Consider the following 14,700-nt stretch of genomic DNA (forward strand, 5'->3'; position numbering starts at 1 on the left):
CGCGTGATCAAAATTGGAATACCACGCCTTTGAAATGTTCGGATGAAATAGAAAGGGGTTATGCAGGGTTATTGCTTGGAGCTCTGCAAACATCTATAGTGGGGACAAGATTGTTGGGAATGCATCCAAGGAAAATATTATTATTGAACTATAAATCATACAAATTTTGAACCGTAAGTCATCTTTAAAAATTAGAATATATATTATTTGAAAAAATAAATTCAATATTTTAGTTGAAAACAAAAAATACGTTTCTCAAAATGTGTTAGTATGTATTATCATCATCATGTATGTATGTTTTTAGTTATGTGCAGTATTGAATTCTGCGCTTAATCAATGCTTATTCTAACCAGATATTACAAACAAATTCTGATGTTTGATTGGTTAAATATTAACAAGAAAACAAAGCTAAATTAAGAAGTTTATAAACAGATAGTTATATATAATATAGTATATCTAATAGTTAAATGAATATGAATTAATATTATCCAATTTAATTGTTAAAAATATATCGTTTATAGTTAGGACTCTGGAGGTTAGATTAGGCAAAGGAATTACGTTGTTGAATACACATTGTAATATTTATTCGATGTTAATGATTAGTGATTGATAATTGATATTGATATTGATATATATGAATAGGTATATCTTAATATCTTGTGTATTGTGTCTGGGTAAGTCTAGGTATCTAAGTTATTTAGCTGGAAAAAGCATAAATACTTATAAAAATATTTTTAATTATGTTTTATATTTTATTTTAAACTATGTTTATACTATATGTATGTCGTCTGCTAAAAATTGTCAATGAGTTTTTCACAGCCATACATGATACTGATATTCAATATATTTATAACAAAAATACATCGTTAAAGCGAAAAATAATTAACAATGGTAAATAAAATACAATTAAAGGGTCTTTAGGAAAAAGCTTAGTTATGAAAAATTAGTGAATTATCATCTAAACTAGTATAGTTTTATGAATATTTTGGAAGCATTTTTGATGTCAGATTAAATTAGAATAAACAAAATTAAATTAAAAAACTAACAATAATTAACGTAAATATATTACATTTTGGCTTCATTTAGAGTGTATAAGTAATGGCGACTCAATGAACGCATAATTTTATTAATTCAGTAAATAGAATGTGTACGTATGTATATTAAATATAGAACATAATATTATTATTTTGATTTGTGGTACTGTACATATTATAGTAATTTAATTATATTTTATATTATAATTATTAATAAAATATTATATTATGAAAACGTCTTATAGAATAATAGTTTTCGATTATTTTTATTATTATTATTTTTTTTTTTTTTTTGAACAAAACGCTTCAGCGGCAATTTAGAGTACTGCAGCTATTTAAATACATTTTTTTTTTTTTTTTAACAATAATTTTTCGATATTTTGCTACATTAAATTTAATTATATAATTCAGACATTTTCAAAAAGTTTAAAACGTTGATGTTCACTTCTTCGCCGGGTCTCGGGATTTCAAATAATTGCTCGGGTAAGTCATTTTCTTTTCTAACGTCATCGTATTTTAAACATTCTATTAACACGAGTATATGTATAACTGTTAACTGTGTTCCGCATGCGGTGCATACTGGTGAGTGTTCTTTGGCCATAAAGAAGCCGTGAGTAAGTCTTGTATTACATATTCTTAATCTGTATAAGACTGGTTCAAATTTTCTGTTTGGATTTTTGTTCCACTTAAAGGTTGTTCTTTTTATTTCTCTGAGTTTTTGATTTTGTTTTTTCAAGCTGTATCCCATTCTGATATACATTCTTCATTATTATATTATTATTTGGTATGTTTAAAATTAATAACTGTCTATGCAAAAAATTACGACACTTATTATCGTTCATTTTAATTCAAAATATCATAAATGTTAATTTTGTGTTTTATATTTTATTATTGTTATGATTGTTAAAAGTATTTTGTTACAAACCAACTGTATTGAGTTTATTTTCTTCGCTCATCGATGAGCCGAACTATTATGGTTGTATAAAATATATAAATCGAGTGAAAAATAACTTTATGGTGGGCCAACAAAAACTTAAATTGCACGTGAAAATTAAAATGAAAATAAACCGTTATTTTAAGCACATTTATCGTTCTTAGAGATTTTTTTTGGTTTGATTTTTGGCCTTCAAACATTTTAATAAAAGAAAAAAGAAAAATATCACAATAAACAATAGATTATGCTATCGAAAATTAAATATGAGACGTAAGTCAAGAATTATGATATGATAATATTGCATTTTAACTTTAATTAATTAAAAGAAACTGATTGTGTTGAGAAATATCATCAATTTTAACAATACATTATTAGTGAGGTTGTAATATTATTATGTATCTATATGATATATAGTAGATGATTAAGACAAGTATGAATTATTATTTATTTATTAACCGCACATTATATTATTAAAACTAAGGTATAAATTGTGAACTGCGATAGGCAGCGGGAACAAAAGAAACTTTCAAAAAGAAAGAATCGTCCAAATAATTATTTGTTTCTTATTGAGATTCGTTAAATTTGTTGAACATTGTATAACGTTGAGTATACCTAATTATTTTTAATTTAGTCAATAAATTACAGTACAAATACAACTGCTGTGTGTGTAAGGTAAGGTTAATTGTACTTAAATAAATTGGAGTTTTTTTTTTGTCTGATTGGTTAGTATAAAAATAAACAATAATCGATCTTTACACAAATAACTGACGGAAGTATAAATTAAGATAAAGAATAATACAAAAATGCTTTAACTAATGAGAAAAATCGGTTTATACGTAGTCAACGAATTGGGCATTCAAAGTTAACTCATGCCAACTTATGGATTTGTCTTATTCCTAAATTTAGTCTAAAGCTAACTAATAACCATTGTTTTTGATTGAAAAAAAAAATACTTAGGTTTAGATAAATTTTACTTTTTACGGTAACACTCTGTTGATTTTTAAGTCAAGCGATGAAACCTGACCACAATCATATTGTTGGTGTATTTTTTCGCAATAATTATTATTTATTATTATGTTCAATAATAAAACAATATGTAGTATTATGTGGAATAAGACAGAAAATAAGATGATATTTTTCTTTTATCGATAATTAGATACTATTTTGACACCAAAGATTATTTATGGTTGGTAGGCTGTGCAATTTTAAGTAAGGAGTGTTGCAAGGAATAGAAAAAAAAAACATTGTTAGGACTTTTAAGGTCTTAGTTGTAAGTATTCATTGATAGTTCACTAAAAATAATTGTTTTTTGAGATAAAATAAACTACGACTTGATAATATATAGTAGGTACACAAAATCTCCATTTGTTTTAATATTCATGTATTCCATGTTGTAATTTACTTTTACCCACTAACTCTTGATTTCCTAAAATGTGTTTAATTTTACCTCTTAAATTTTACTCTTCCATAATATTTAGCTAACCTATTCTATTGTTTGCTGTTTTGTATGAAAGGATTAATAAGATTACCTAATAAAGAGACCGTGATTAAATTTCTGTTGTGCATTTATATATCAGGTCGTAATGCCGTATAATTGTGTATACTATCAATATATTTCACACAAAAATAAGAATGTATACGCTCTCATACATAATCACGTCTGTTAAAAGTATCCCCAGTGGTTCAAATAGGTCATCTAAATGTTGGTCCACAACTTTGCTCGTCAAAATGAAATAATTATTTAAGTACCTATAACTAATTTATTACTCTGTCGAAAATTCAATTACTACATATTAATGAACGCCAAAAAATATTCTGCTATGGCATATGAAGTTAAAAATGTATTTGGTTATTCAAACAGTAAAACAATTCAATTGTATGAAATAAAATATTTTTCAAAAATATCGTTTTACAATGACATCAATTAATGTAAAAATTATGTTTAAAAAAAGATAGTATTTTACGAAATAATGTATGTAGTTTAAATGGATCATAATGTATATAATATAGTGTATATTATATACAGGATTATTCAACCAGTATGCTCTCCCTTTTTTTCTTTAATGATGAAAGAAATTGTAAGAATGTAAGAATTGAAGTTTTTCAAAATCTAATTTTTGGAATCTTTAAATATACTCAAAGACTATATATTAATATTCTTGAGATTTTTGTGCCACCTAAGGATTGTCCTGTGGCGATACGAACCTTTGTTTTTCAAATGAGAAACCCACTTTTTTTCTTTAAATTGTTTAGTGGATAATTTTTTTGAGAATTTTGATGTATCGAAATCAAAATCCGTATTAGTGGTTTCCTAATTATTGGACAATTTGTACTAAGGATTATAGTCCATAATAGGGATATGCTAATACAGTTCTACACATGGAATAAGAAAAACAACTAAATAAATCAAGAAGGATTTTACTAACTATTTACCCAAGTGTTTGACTAAATAAATATAAAATGACGTATTATTTTATATTATGTGTATAGACTATAGATAGCAACGTATACTGTACAAGTATATCCTTCTTCCCTATTATAAACTATATTATCCTTGGCACAAATGTGTAATAACTAGAAAACTACTAGTTCGAATTTTGATTTCAATACATCAAAATTATCAAAAAAAATTATCCGCTAAATAATTTAAAGAAAAATAGTGGTGTTCTCATTTGAAAAACAAAGGTTCGTATAGGCACAGACACTACTTAAGTGGCACAAAAAATCTCAAGAATATGAAAATATGATCTTTGAGTATATTATTTAAATATTCCAAAAATCAGATTTTGGAAAATTTCATTATTAAAAGGGGGGGGGGGGTGAGCATACTTGTTGGATCACCCTATATATAGTAGACAGTCTAATTAATACGATCACTACAAAGGAATTTGCGAGCTGATTCGCTTTTAGTTATCACCACGGGATGCCTTCGAATTTCAAACTCAGTTCGACTTTGTTGGGATAATTAAATATTAAACTTCAATTCGTCTACTTTTAGATAGAACCCCTAGAACTATGATTAGAATTGGAAATTTTTGTTCACACTCTCCTCTACCATTCCGATCAAATACAACCATTGTTATCGCAATATTACGTTATAAATTATTAATGGAAGTTTAATACTATGTTTAAAAAAAAATCTAAAATTCTATTTGATGATTCTTTTTTGTTCCAAATCGTATGTTTGTATACGACTTATTATTTTATAATGATAACAAAAAAATAAAAATAAAAAATTGGTAGTTTATTTTTTTAAAAATAATAATTGTAATATATCTGCTGAAATATAAAAACGTATTAACATGACGAAGTATAATATTTAATTATCATAGAATATAATATATTGAGTTTTCTATTGCATTATTTTTCTGTTTTATACTTCGTTTTTCAAAATAACTCATTAACTTTTATTTGTCGACTGTTAAAAGTATATTAGTACCTTCCCAGGTTAAAAAGTTTGTAACTAAGAAATACAATATTTATCAGTATGATAAGAATCTAAAAACAAATTTTAAAATACAATTTGTAAACCTACGTTTTGATGAAATCGGATGTTTTAAATATAAAGAATAACAATTATTTTAGCTACCGTGTTGCAATTTAAAAGTATTAATAGAAGACTAGAAGAAACAAAACATTTTTACTTAATGACATTATCAAAATATTTATATTAAATTTGCACATACCATATTACAGATAATAAAACGAATTATTATAATAGCAATATAAATATAAAATAATAATCAATATAACAAAATAATGATTTTTTCGTACGCAATCATTTATTATTGAATTAAAATTTGAAACACATAGTGCAGTGACCTACTGTGGTACTCAATGAAGTACAGTCGAATATTCGACTCCCTGCTGAACAGAGCTGTACGAGGTTTTCCGTTAACTTAATTTCATGAAACATGGAAAATTCAATATATTAAAACTGGGAATTACAAATTTTATTTTGGACACTGTTTGTAAGCATATTTTAAGAACCTAAGTAAAAGAAGCTTATGAATTTCAACTATAAATCAGAGTATAATATGCGAAGTATAGTAGTAGATATTCAAAAAATATGTAAGACAACAGATTATTATATGGACGGTTATGCAGTGTCGGATTTTTAAAAAAAAGGCCAAGTCGTATAGAAATGTAATAAAATTATCCGATAAAAGAACTTTCGCTCTATATATGTATATAATATGGTATGTATATATATTATATAGTATATACGCGAGCAACGTTAATGGTATAAAATAAAAATAAAAAGGTTTTACTTTTCGGCAAGAATCCTTTTTGGAATCGCTCCAAAGGTGCGTGACTGGCCATCTCACCTGTGAGGTAAGGGTAAGGTAAACGAGATAGTAAACTGCAGTTGAAAAAAAACGTTTCAATTCATCGAGTTTTTGGCGCGAGCCCGGGGGGACGTGTGACACGTAAGCATGTATTTGTGGCTATATGTGTATATAAGGGTGGGCATTAACGGGAAGGGATAGAAAAGTTGGATATAGAATGAGCAAAGACGAAAAGTTATATTGGATAAGTTTCCAAAACCGATTTTAAATTACAATTGCAAAATCCAGGACAACCCCGGATCATCCGATATATTTTATTTTTTGAATTTATCGATTGTAATCGCTATGTTCACCTAATCGAAAGATGAATGCTTACATTATATATAATATTATAAAGGTATATTATACTACATAATATATAAAACAAATTTTTACTTAAAAAAAAAAAAATGGTCGCCTTAGGTTGTTCAAATAACTATTGTAAATTATAAACATTTACATTTTTACAAGGTAAATACGTTTTCGTTTGATCAGCAATTTGGAGGTTTTGCATTGTTTAAAATTGAAATAATTTGAATTCATAAGAATCCTAAAATAAGTTATTTGTTTTAAACTTATTTATCAAGCAAATTACAGAAATAAATTTGTTTTGATAGAGATTTTTTTATGCATAATTTTTATAGTATTAACTTTTTCACATTTAATTTGCTCCAGACAAAGCAAATTATATAATTAATTATATTCTTCTGCATATTATACCTATGCATTCTAGAAAATGATATATTTTAGATCCAGTTTTCAAAATAAATATTAAATTATGTATCCCGAAGTTTTAATTTATAACATCATATGTGAATTAAAATATGTCATATGTGTCATAAAAATATCATGTTTTATTAATTTAATTACATTTTTGAAATGATATGTGCATGAAGTTGGCCCCCGACTTTGTCATAGAGACTTCAAATTAATGCTAACATTAAGCAACCTTTTAGATTTCATAATATCCAAAAACAATCATTGGAGTTCTGTTATAGTCATCCAAAAAATAAAATAAAATAGAAATAACAATACTTTTTTTAAGAATTTATTTGACGTTATACATCAGATCTAAAAGTTTTAAAAGAAAAAATTACACACGTCATCATAAATAGTTTTCTTGTTGAGCTGCTAAACATAAAATGTATATAAATAATGATCAGTACATTGAAGGGTAAAATAAAATGTACATTTCAATTTGTTGAATTTAGTGGCTAATTTTGTTTCTTTGTGCAAATGGTAAAAAGGCACCGAAATTAATTTAAATTTAGAAAAAAATTATTATCATGCGCAGAAGGAAAAGTCTCTATTTTGGAGAATTATTAATTATTTCCTCAATGTTACACAGCCACAAAAATTACTTATAGTTAATTACTATTATTTAGAAATATTATATTGTATGTATTGTACTTAAAATTAAAATACACACATTACAATGATAACATTAAACTGAACTTGATTAGTTGATATTGTCCAAAGTATACCGTACATTTTTTTGATTTTGAGCCAAGCGAGGAATGTATTGTTTGTACACTTTACCGTCTATACAAAGATGTTTGTTTATTTTAAGATATGCAAAAGAGTTACTAACTCAATGAAAGAGGACCCCAATTTTATTGAGGTTTCAAAAGTCTTAACCTACTGGAGAACAGAACGAGTAGCATTTTTTTTATAAACAATTTTTATCGTTGTGCAAACAGTTTTTGAATATTTTGTCATCAAATCCAATATTAAAATTGATTTGGGAATAATACTATTGCACTGTTCGTTACTTGTGACCCTTTTCTTGTCAAAATTGTATGGACTAGTAGGGAGTAGGGACCTACGTAAATTTATTCTATATTTACATTAAAAGCTTTTTCGATGTTTTGGATAAATTGCTTTCTAAATTATTGTTTCACACAATGTACTTTTGGTTATATGATTATACCATTATCTATACGCCGTAATCAAAATGTATTTCGATTATAGCAAACATGGGAAAATGAGTTTTTCATATAATTGTATATATATATATATATTAAGGGCCTGTATTTACAAAAAAAAATCCAACACTTTTTTAATCAAATTTCATAATTACAGCTGTGGTTTCGATGCACTTTGCATTGTTTCCCAAAACTAGACAAACGTTTTAAAAATGCTTGTTTTACATTTTACACATTTCATGTATTATTGAATTAAAATGAGAAGTTTTATTTGTGTTTTTTGACAATTTTCAATTTTATGTGGGCACTACCATTTTTTCTAGAAAAACCCAACTGTGTAATACAAGTTCTGAAGTACTACGCTTTACTCCTATAGTCCTATAATAATTTTGAAAACATCTGTTTTGAATTTTTCTAACCACATTTTAGTGCAAGTGACATTAAATGCCTAATATCGAAAGTATTATATACCAAAATAATGTAAATTAAACATAATAAACAAGTTCAAACACACCGATATGAGTTTTACGCTGATAATAATAATTTTGATGTAATTTTTATTTCATTGTTAAATCAACTTTGAATCCTTCAAGCCATTTAAATGGATAAAAAATATTGCCAGTTTTAAGATTGATTCATTTTTAGAAATGGTTCAAAGGATTCAAAAAAGACTTTATAGAAAAACCAAATATATTTTCAAAATGTTCATCGATGTAAAAATCAAGTCAGTATACAATTTTGCGTCTATAGGTATATTTTTCTCCAAAAAACGGTAGTGTAGAATCCCCTAGATTTAAGTGGATGTCACTCTGCTGTACAGTAGGTTAGAAGTGGGTCATTGTAATGGATGGACTTCAATTTGAATTCAATGATATACTCATTATTTACGAAAAATGATTCTGAGCGAAGGCGGTCTAACACCATATAATATTACTTCGTAATTTAGTATATTTCATGATATTATTGTGTTTAAAGTAATTTATTTTACTACTAATCATTACTACTATAATAGATTAAATTCATTTTTGACAAAAAATTATATTTAAAAGTCATTGTATATATAAAATATAATAATAATATACTCTTAAAGTTTTAAGTACCCACGAATAATATTTTTAAATTACAACAAAATAACTAAAATCGTTATTTTTGGTTATTATTTTAATAGGTATTTTCTTCCAAATTTGAAAATAAAATAACTATGAATAAAAACCAAGTTCATATATTTTTTACGTGTTTAGGTTACAGAACTAACTACTTGGGTTCAAATTTATTTTAAATGTTAGATCCTTACCTATAAAAGTTGAACATTTTATGAATATTTAACTATTAAATAATTTGTACATCTTCAATTTGATACATTTTGGGGAAATTTGAACTTTAAATGCTTATAAAACAATAAAGTACATATTATTTATTTTAAATATTTATTAATTGATATTATAATAATATATCAAGAGCCTTGTATTACATTTTCAAAGTTTTTGACCCATCAAATTAAGTTCTATTTATAGAAAAAAAAAAACTAAAAAAATTGAAAACTGAAAATGTCTGTAAAAAGCTCAAAACGAGTCAAAAATAATTTGAACATTTTATCAAGTGTATCAATATTGATAAAATAAACATATATTGTAAATTGTAAGTTTCTATATTTATTCTTTTTGATTTACAGCGAAATCGAATAAATATAAAATATTGTACAAATATCATCATTAAACGTTTATAAAAATTTTATTTGACTTTTAAAATTTTTTTTGATAAAAGTAGACAAACTTATAAGGACTTTCGTATTCAATTTCAAAATCTTAGAAAGAAAAAAAAAAAATGTATGACTTTCTAACTCAAAACAATTTTGCAATTTTTCGTTTTTGTTTTATTTTTCACAAATTTTAAGTTTTTGAACACAATAAAACTCGAATTTAATTTTGTTTAGGAGCTTAGAGATTTTAGTGCATTCCAACTAAAATCAACATTTTATTCAAAGATTTCTACTCGATAAACTTTGAAATGTGCTATAAAAGTTCTAAAAATGATGTTTTATTTATTGTTATTAACCGTAATTTTTCGAACGAATCCGTAAAATTGAGATACGTATACACGCATACAAAGGTCGCGAATGAGGTGTATACATTTGCCTGAATACTGTAAGCTGCTACTAGAATTATCAAATGATAATTTAAAAATATTTTTGGGGCCTTTGAGTAAAATATAGATAAGGGACTGCCAGAGAAATCTTGATTTCCCGGTGGGCCGATCCACACATGATTACTAATTCCAATTTTATTGACTGATTGTAAGTTGTGAATTGTGAATTGTCCATACAATTATTTTTAGTTAAAATTACATCACATTATGATATATTATTTTTAAAAACTGATTAATAATGGTGTTGCTTAATAATATTGATTTTAGTAAACATTATAACATTATGTATAAAATAAATACAGTCATGATTACCTATAATGAGTATTTGATTTATATTATATTTATAATCTTTGTCTGTCTAATATTCTAAATTTCGAAACAACAATTTATTGGTGTTAATTAATATTTCTAGACTCAAAAAAAAAAAATTTACATTTCATAGCAAACGTGGTTGCTTTGTTTTTGGCAAATGTTATCTACTGTTTTTGTAATAATGGGTGTCGTGACGTACGCAGTAAAACAGAAAAGAAATCTCGTCAAGTGGTACATGTGACAAGAAAATGTTAGTGGTGTGAGAAATTACTATAAGGAACAAAAAAATATTTCGAGGAATTTTCTGGCAAGACTAGTGTAATCGATAGTTTGATTTTGGCAACGAATCAAGCTCAAATTTAACATAGAACATAGGGTTTTGCCACTAACCGTCACTCAGTTTTTATAATTTTATGATTTATAATTTTAAAAATAATGATTTCAGGCTTTCACTAAAATATTTTTTTATAAATTCCATTCAAAATAATTGTTTATAGCCCATTTGATTTTTTTTGTATATACATCGATATGAATCGATGTTCGGTATTAATACGTTGTTCTATTTTTCATATTTATTTTCAAATAGAAAACCTATAACTTATACCTCAGATATTTCCTATCCTGACTTAGGTACCCAATTAAATAATGGTCTTATTGTTGTATTTATTGGATTTGAACAATTTAATCACATAAATATGGTATGATCCAAATTGCAAATAGTATAACAAATACTTTGGTAAACATATAAACAATAACATATCGTTACACTGTAATTTATAATAAGTAAATATATTAAGTAATTAGCTTTTTTAAGTATAAATTATAAATTATAAACAATGCAATGTCGGTATAAATCATTCTAGTTAATTTCTAGATATTTGCGTTATTCAATAAATTACGAACTAAATTTAAGGTTATCGATACAAGATAGTAATATAAAAATTGTTAAAAAATGATTGAAAGTTTGTAAAAAGGTTAATGATCATAATAATATATGATATCGTAATTATTTGATTTATATTAACTTACTATTTAATAAATTTATGTTTCAAATCGAGACCCACGAGTCCCAACACGAACATGTACAGTGGGGCCCATTATCTTCCTGAGGAATATATAAAACGAAAAAATGTTGGAAGTAGGATTTCTTTTACACATGGATGTTTATTTTTTGTGTCAATAGTCCTACTGAGGGTAGTACGTGAAGAGGCCTTACATTTACCTCGTTATGCTTTAGATCTTGTAAAAATTAGATTTGGCAGAAAAAGTATTGTTCAATGTTTTAGCTTAGCAATATACTTTCAGAAATTGCGTATTAGAAATAGTTGATATTCAGAACTAAGTTTATATTCTAGCGCTATTGTATACAGTCGATTGGCACAACTCGAAATTATATTATTATTTATTTATTAAACCTAAACAATAAAAAGGCGGACGAAATACAATAAAGCCACCGGGCGTTTTGCTCATCTCGATAGGTAGCATAAAACCACATTTATTTTTTTTTTTGAAAAAAAGAATCTTAATAAAAATTCTCATTTAGGTTTTCAACAACTATACATACTTATCACATTTAACATTAAACTTATTTTATAGCTGTTACATTTATACTTATCAAATTTATGTGCATGCAATGTATTTGTTCTTCAAACAATATAGGTCGAACATAATGAACAAAAATTTCAGCTTTTTAATATTTATCCTAGTTGCGATAGTAGTGTATCATATTTTAACAATTACTATAATAATACAATTCTGTTAGGTTAGGAAAATAATTAATAGGTACCTATTAAAAGTAATGAAAACATATTTTAATTATATTGGTAATTGTATAACAAAAATATATGTATGTTTTAAATATCTCAAAAAGTAAATAATAAAATAGTATAAATAAATAATATTTGACTGGCAAAGAAATAACTACTGTTATTGAACTTTTATTTTACAAACCTCGAATAAATTACTTTTTAAACTGGAGCAAATGTATACATCTACCCTTTAATAAATAAAATATCGAAATATGTACAACGGTTTATGACTTAAAAAAAAAAAGAATTAAAAATGTAAAAAGAATTCAAAAAACTCTATTTTATATTATTTTTGGATTTTAATGAGTTATATCAATGGCCTGTTTATATTTAAGTATTTTAATAAAATATAAGTATTTTATTTTGCTTTAATATAAGAACCTACTACCTAAACCATAACAAATCAGTCTTAAAATTAATTAACATTGAAATATACATAAATGATGTAAACTAGGTATATATTATAAGTATATTGTATAGTGTATACAGACACGTGTGTTGGTAACTTTTGTTCTAAAAAGCTATCCAAGTATGATAATTTAATTTAAAATTACATTTTGAAATATTAATTTTGTAATAGATACTTGTACGCGTGTAAAACGATTTCATTTTGATTATTATGTGATTATATAACTACTTTAAAGTTTGAGAAAAAGCAATATTATAAATATATTGGATATAAATAAAAAAGACTTAATTATGATTTTATCTTAAATCAATGTGTGCACAATTCTGTAATATATCCAATAATTATTAATCCATTATATTGATTATTCTTTATAATATTGATGCTATTTCGTTAAATGTCGGAATTTAGAATGATCTTATTTAGAATATAAATGTATACATTATCTAGTGAATTTATAATACATGGAGAATTCGAGACATATTATTTAGTGACTTGCGAAATTTTTTTAATTATTCTGATTAAAAATAATTCAAAACCGAATATAATTCTATAACAACTTAGAATTATTTTTTACTGCTTAATTTGAAAATGTATAATATAATTAATAATATATAATTAATTTTCAAAACTGGTTTACGCCCGTCATACATAGTAGATCTTCCTCATGAGACATTGAATATCCGTAGGTGAGTAGTATGTTCTATTCTTAGTCTGTTAATAATCATTTATTTTATTATGTGTGAAAGATTATTAGGCCAGTGGAGAATAGTAGAGTGGGTTTTTCTCCTGCTAGTTTATTTTTGTTTTGTTTTGATCAAAATTATATAAATTATTATTTCATATAAACTAAAATCATATATTTATAATAAGTGACCTACATATTTTATTTCAAGCTGAAAGATTGTAATCATGGACTGTTTTTAGTTATGTTGTACATTAGAGTATTATGTCTATTTAGCAATTGTTAAATATTTTCACAGTAATCTCTGACTGTTTAATACAACAGAATTAAAATATAACTTTGTCGTAACATTTTCTTTTTCTTTGGTTTAAACCCGTTTTATCGGATCAAAAGTTTGACAAACCCAAAACATTAAAAAAAAATCGTTGACTTTGTAATATTTTATACACATTTTGTACCTCAAAAGTTGTAATCTGTCTCAAACATTTATAAGCAAATTATACCTCGTGTAAAAGTTTAAATGAAAAAATAAATTTTTTATTTGAAATAATAGTACGCCAAACATTTCCTTAAGCCGCTGACAATTTTGAATAACACATAATTACAGTATTTGGTTAAAGTCAGGTTAGATGTTGTTGTTGATTAATATCATAATCACTATTGTGTAATTTAATACAAACTAGAGAGGTTTTAATCTTTTTCATTGTTATCATATTTATTTTTGGATTTTGAATTGTTTAATAACATTATTTATAAATACCTAATAATATATTGTAATGAATTGTTTAATATGGAAATGAGTGGATACAATTTAAAATAATTCTTACTCATAAAAAATAAACTATACATTTAGTATTTAATAATTAAACATAAGTAAATCATTTCAGGATAACACTCTGTTTTCAATGAGTATATTAAAAATATGGGAAGATTGTAGTTATTTAATAACTTATAATCCTTATATACCAATCACTATCATAAAAAAATGGAAACAACACTAATTATTTAATATTATAAAATAAACATAACATTTTCCATTAAATATACAGTTTAAATAATTTGTTCTTATAAAAAGAATTACACTGTACTTAAAATGCCTTACCATAGTGGTCCTTGTACTTAC

Source organism: Myzus persicae, unplaced genomic scaffold (assembly GCF_001856785.1).
Source record: "Myzus persicae strain clone G006 unplaced genomic scaffold, MPER_G0061.0, whole genome shotgun sequence".
In the NCBI taxonomy this organism is placed as follows: domain Eukaryota; kingdom Metazoa; phylum Arthropoda; class Insecta; order Hemiptera; family Aphididae; genus Myzus; species Myzus persicae.